Raw genomic sequence first — 6,546 nt, forward strand, 5'->3', positions numbered from 1 at the left:
ACCTCATGCTCAGGAGCACAACGCCTTAACCACGGAGCCACTGCGGCGGGTTGCTGTCGCTTGCACCATTTCTGAAAATCAATAGGTGTTTGAGAAACACTAGTGACACTATATATTGCCGCTTTTCCACGTGCATCGCCAGTCAGATTATTCTAGATGGAAGGACTATGGTAACCAATGAAGTGAGGGAGAGTGCGCAACTTGTATGACTTCTGGAAAAGGAGAGCCCATACATGAAGTGTACCTGAGCGAATTTCGGTTTTTAATTTCCTAATTTGTTCTAAAGACCTCTGCAGTCCCATTGCAGGATGACAGATTGATGCCTTGAAGGACATTTAGCCATTGGATAAGCTAGCTTGTATAAGTTGGGTCAGCTTGGAGAGGGTTTAAAGTATAACTGGCCAGATGGGGAGGTCACTAGGGGTTCTCCTTAAGCATTGACTTGCATCGGCAAAGGCGCGTAAAGCACCCAGGTCTTCAACTACCAAAGCAGATTCAGTCAACTCCCAGCTATCCCATGATGTAAGTTTAGGATGTCCGTGCTTTTAAGAATCGGCCTTCTTCAGAATCCCCGAACACAAAACACCTGTTAAATCGGGTTCCTCAGGATCTTCTATAGAAGAGCGCTCAATGGGTTTCCGGACATAGAAGCCCGTTTTTAATGTACCCCTCACTGAACTGTTTTCCCGACGGCGAGCACGAGCTGTGGACGCTGTTTAGTACGCCACTTAGCCTGTGTTATTTCGTGGTCATCAGCCTTGCAAATCCCGCAACGATAACGTGGAATGCCGTCAGCATTTAATTTCTCAGGCTCTACAGTTGCCTTCGGACAGTAGTTTTGCTGGTGACCTAGTTTAAAGCACCTGTAGCAATACATGACTCGTGGCAGGTAAGGCTTTGAGTGCAGTACACAGCCATTGTAGTAGAACCTTTCCGGTATAGTAGAAGAACATTGTACGGTGACTAGGCAGGTCCCGCTTCTGCACGCACGCCGGACAACCAGAACCTCGTGTGTGGGAGGGACTTCAACTCCCGTAGGATGGTCGCACTGGAGTCATTTTCGTCAAGGTCGTACAGGACGCAGCGCTTCACATTGGGCCCAGAGGCAAAGTAAGAGTGCACGGTAACGATACCATCGCTGGAGATCGGGATGTTGTTCATACGGCAGATCTTGTTAGCCTCGTCCAGGCTAGCAAGGTGGATGGTTATTGTGTTGGACACCTTATGAATAACGAACACTTTATATCCCTGGATGCCTAGGCACCGGTCTATCCCTTGTTCAAATATTCCAACGGGGACAGTGGTGATATCAATCCTGGTGGTTGGTTTATGTGAACCCGGAATGGGCGGTCACGGGTGGGCATGGGTAAACAGCGGTGCGAGAACTGTCGGAAGGAGGAGCGGGTGTGTTGGAAGCATATCGGGTGGCCCTCACCTTCTTAGTGGGCGGCTTATGCTGTGCATGGACCTGTGCGTGATTTGCGCAGGGTGCTGGCACTTCACTTCCAGGAACACAAAAATCAAAGTCCATGCCCTGGGTATCTTCCGATTAGGTGGTAGAGTGTTGAACCTCGGGGTCTCCATCACTAGTTGCTGTAGTTGGGTCACCTGGGTGCCAGAACAGCTGGGCTGGTTCAGCGAAGCTCAAGGTTGCGTACAGGTGGCGGCATATGCAGGTGCTTGCGTAGCGTGTATTGCTGTAGACACCTCTGTGCCATCCGGGAAGAAAGCATGCCGGGCCACACTTCGCCAAACCACCAGGCCAGGTCTCCTTCACTGACGCCGAAGGTGCGAAGGGTACTTTTCGCGTCGTCAGTCGGTACCCTTGAGGGAAGCGTTCGCCTGGTAGAGCTGATTGGTCCTGTACGGACGAAAGTTCGGTCTAGACCGAGTGAAAACTGCGGACGCCGAAGTCGCCACGCCTGCGGAGGTGGAGCAGCTTCTTCGAGCAGCTTTTTCTATAAAAACAAAGCGAGGATCTAACAGGAAGCAAACATTGAGGCAAACAATGGAAGCAAACACAAGCAGGCATGGTGTCTGCTACTCCTTATTTTAATGCAATCCTTTTTACCTCTACCCCCCAAGGGTTCTTTCGCGACCATTGGTGTCAACAGAAAACTCCCGCGAATAAATAAAAGAATATACTTGCACCACCAGGAATCGAAACTGGAACTAATAAAGTGAGAAAGCGAGAGCCCGTTGTATTACCGATTTAGCTACGAGCTGAAGTGTAGGCGGGAAAGACAGGTGGCGCACTCACCAGGTCCATCTACAGGTTTACCCCATGCATTCTCGCTGAACACCACGTTATAGCGCTATGACAGCCCTCGCGCCGCTCTGGGCTCCGCCCACGGCACGTCTAGCGGCCTTGTTGCGCCTCAGTCGTGTGCTAGGAGTTACAAAACTTCAAGGAAGCTCACACCAACGCATGGCATCTCAGTTCTAGTACGCTAATCTGCTAAAGCATGTGGCCTCCAGTGTTCACGTTAGAAATCACACGTCCTTGTCGTCCGTCCTCACGCCAAAAGACAAATTATGGAACAAATTCAAATACTCCTTGATGGCCAGGCCATCACTCCAAGCCCCAGCATCAAGATCTTAGGCCTACATGTCCAGGCCAACACCAAGAGTGTCTTATCCTTGCAGCGTCTCAAACACAGCATCAATGAAATCATGCACATGATCAGGCGAGTTGCCACCAAGAAGCGAGGCCTCAAGGAATCCGATACCTTTCGATTTATTTAGGGTTTTGTCCTCAAGAATCACTTACGTCAACCACATGTCTTCTTCTCGGCAAGGACGTAAAAACATGCTTCATATATAGATTAAAAATGTGGTTGAGCAGGCCACGCCTGCTAGCCAAGCCAAGTGACTACATATACTTAGGCCAAGTTATGACTCCGGATCCCAACTATGAGGCAAAAATAATTACAAGGATAAGTATGGCGTGGAGAGCATTTGGCAGGCATTTTCAGACAATGACGGGCAGCCTACCATTGTCCCTGAAGAAGAAAGTGTAGGATAGCTGCATCTTACCGGTACTCACCTACGAGGCAGAAACTTGGAGGCTCATTTAAAGGGTTCAACGTAAATTAGGGACCACTCAGTGAGCAATGGAACGGAATACGATAGGTGTAACATTAAGTGACAAGAATAAAGCGAGTGGGTCACGGAACAAACACGTGTTAGGACATAGTAGAAATTAAGAAGAAATGGGCATGGGCAGGGCATGTAATGCGAAAGCGAGATGACCGTTGGTCATTAAGGGTAACAGAGTGGATCCCTAGAGAAGGCAAGCGTTGCAGGGGGCAGCAGAAAGTTGGATGGGCAGACGCGATCAAGAAGTTTGCGAGGATAGATTGGTCGCACTTAGCAAAGGGCCGGGATCATTGGAGATTATCGGCAGAGGGCTTTGAGCTGCAGCGGGCATATTTAGGCTGGTGATGATGATGATGATAATTATCAACGCTTTGGTCTTCCCTTGAGTGCGTCCACTGAAAGGCTGCTTAGCATGAAACTTCACAGCACAGCGGAAGAGCTCATAGAGGGCCATATTCTTAACCGAAGCTCCGAATGAGCAGAACTGCGGCAGGTCGCCGCATCCTTCCCCATATTGGCTGGGCAGCATAGAATTTCACTGCGCTTGATCTACTCCCTGACTCTTGGTGGCGAGAACTAAAGATGCTCCCATTGTTATAAATAGGAACCCCTCACATGCAGAGGGTCGCCGACAAGCACGGGCTCAATCGTCCAACACCACTTTCGCTTGACATCATGCAGTTCTCTACACAGACGCCTCCAAACATCGAGGGTAAGAGTACGCCATCATCGTGGCTACCTCCAGAACCGACCTCCTTGTGTGCCCCTCCTTCAAGACCCAACATATGACAGCAGCACAAGCGGCAACCATCGCCTTGGCTCTCACTCAGCCAGGGGTTCAGCAGGTAGTCACTGATCCCCAACAAGCGTACCGGAATTACCAGTCGCGTTGGGTATCCCGACCTCAACTGCGTGGGCTAAAAAACCACTCCTCCAACCGGTTTCATTCAGCTCATCTGGACACTGGCTCCCGCTTTCGTGGAGGGCAGCGAATATGCCCACTAAGAGCCTGCGCTTTTACCACCGGGCTATGGTGCTGCACGAGCACAGTCATCACCTTGTCTAGTTCAGAAACGTACCGCAGCATTTTCGCCTGCAGACACAGACCCTACCTTCGCCTGACTCTGACCTTTCCGTAAAACAATAAACTACCGTACGGCTCACACAATCCGGCTCCTTCCCCCACCCGACGCGTCTTCACTTAATGCACCCGAATCGCTACGACGCCGAATGTAAATTTTGCTCAGAAGTAGGAACATTCCGCCGCGTAATCGGTGTGTGCGACTTTATTGCTGAGCACCCTCCTCTCTTTCCGTCGACTAGCCAACAAAAGCAATGAGAGATTTTGCCGTCCGGCTTTTCTCTGCCTACCCAGCTTCAGCAAGTGGACAGAGCACAGGCGGCGCCGACTGCGTATGGGCTCCAGTGAAGAGTAAAACCACTCCTCTAGGCCGCACTCTGCGCCATTCCGAAATCTCAATAGAAGTATTTCTTTCCCCTCCTCCTATTATTCGTCCTTGTGCTCCGTCTCCACAGCCGATCTCGTCACCACCCTCCGCGGCTACAGAAACGGAGAAATGAGATCGTCTAACATCGGGTTTGAGCTTCCTTTAATTTTATCAAAAAAGAGTTTCCACTCATGTGCTACGCCAATACAACTCAACCAACCACCGTTCATGCAACATACATTGATTTAACCTTACCGAGGATATCACTTTAAAGTAACAAACTTTGTGGTTGAGTGGAGTTCACTTCCCTCTGGTTTGACTATTTGTAGAGCGACGTGAGTGAATTTAAGTGACGTCGCATTGGTAATCGTTGTGGGTGGCGTTTATAGCTTAGCTTTCCAACCTTATTCACAGGGTGGATTGGGGGAATCTTTTTTAATCTGGAAGAGTGCCGCTACATTTATGACACGAGAACACACGACCCATAGATTACCCGCTTTTCCCGCACGACATATGGATCACAGTCTGCGTGGTTTAACATTGCATTCTTTTTGAATAAGCTATCTACACTTGATATCGATGTTATAACTTCCTCGACTCGAAGCCTTTTTATTTATTTCTTATCCGATGCAACTGGGATCTGATGCCAGTCTGTTACATCGGCTGTCTGATCTTGTGCTACTATTGATTTCTGCCTACATTGCATTTATTAAGAAACTTGTTCCGTTATGCAGACAACATGCGCTCTGTTTCGACGGCTAGCAATGTTTCCGTGAACCATAGCTTGCATTCTGTTGTTTCCTGCGCTCTTGCAATACACCAGTTATTATTTGGGGCATTTTTCCCTTATTCATTTTTTCAGTATGTATCGTATTTTCGGACAACTCCAAACTTTTGTCCACCTGTTGCGTTTGCTGTCAAACGTAATATTCTGTAATATCATATGTAATATTATTTAGTATAATCGCATTTTTATCGTATTTTACCGTGTTATTGTATTTTATCGTATTATCGGTCATATTCTTTTATTTTGTTTAGTGCAGTGATATTGCACTATGGCCTAGCGCATGCGCTCTGCGGTAGTAGCCACCCATGTTTCTGGATGCTGTATCTTATTTGCCGTTTTCGCCTTCTGTGGTCTTTGGTTGCGCTACTTCAGTTGACTTTTGGTGTTATGTCACATACTGTCCCTTGTTTATTTTTTCTATGCCCAAATGTGCGCACCTCATTACTATACCGCTGCTGCACAAAACTGTATGGGGGGCGCAGGCTTTGTCAAGCTGCTAGTGAGCCGCTTATTTCCGCAGTCTTCCCTTTCTTACCCTCGAAGAACTAATAAAAAAGATTGATTGATTGATTATTTGAATCAGGTCCGGTTGCGGACTTCCCCATGGGACAGCACGCATGTTTAGAGTCCTGACTGCGTAGTTGTGATACTGCCGAAAGAAGACCTAATGACAAAAAATCGGAGGTATAAGAAGTTTTTTTGCGTCGCCTTTGGTGTGACGGCCCTGCGAATACCACAGAACGGCTGGCAGAATCTCTGGTTTCAGTCTTTCTAGAGCCACGTGTGTGAATTCAAGCGACGTGGAATGGGCAATTGTTATGGGTGTGATTAGGAATTTTTCTTTCCATCCACCTTCACAGCGTGGATTGGAGCCAATTTTTTTACTTCGCGCTTGAAGCCATGACTCAAAACTGCGCGGCCGACCCGCGTGCAGCTCTATGGGCTTGATACTTAAGTCGGTGAATGGCAGGACTCACGCAGCTTCGACAGCTCCAAGCAGTGATCGCACGACGTTATCTTATCGGCGCACGCTGTGTCGCCTTTTTGTTTACTCTTGTCGCACTTTAGGTAATATTTAAGTCGTTTAATCACGTTGTGCTCGTTTCAAATGCCCGCAGTGATCCACGTGACTGTTAACCATTTATCGTGATTTTGCACTTATTAATTATCGATCGTCGCGGGCGGCTCCATAATCAAGATAGTCATGCTTGG

Source organism: Haemaphysalis longicornis, unplaced genomic scaffold (assembly GCF_048455015.1).
Source record: "Haemaphysalis longicornis isolate Haplotype H1 unplaced genomic scaffold, Haemaphysalis longicornis Haplotype H1 scaffold_10, whole genome shotgun sequence".
In the NCBI taxonomy this organism is placed as follows: Eukaryota; Metazoa; Arthropoda; class Arachnida; order Ixodida; family Ixodidae; genus Haemaphysalis; species Haemaphysalis longicornis.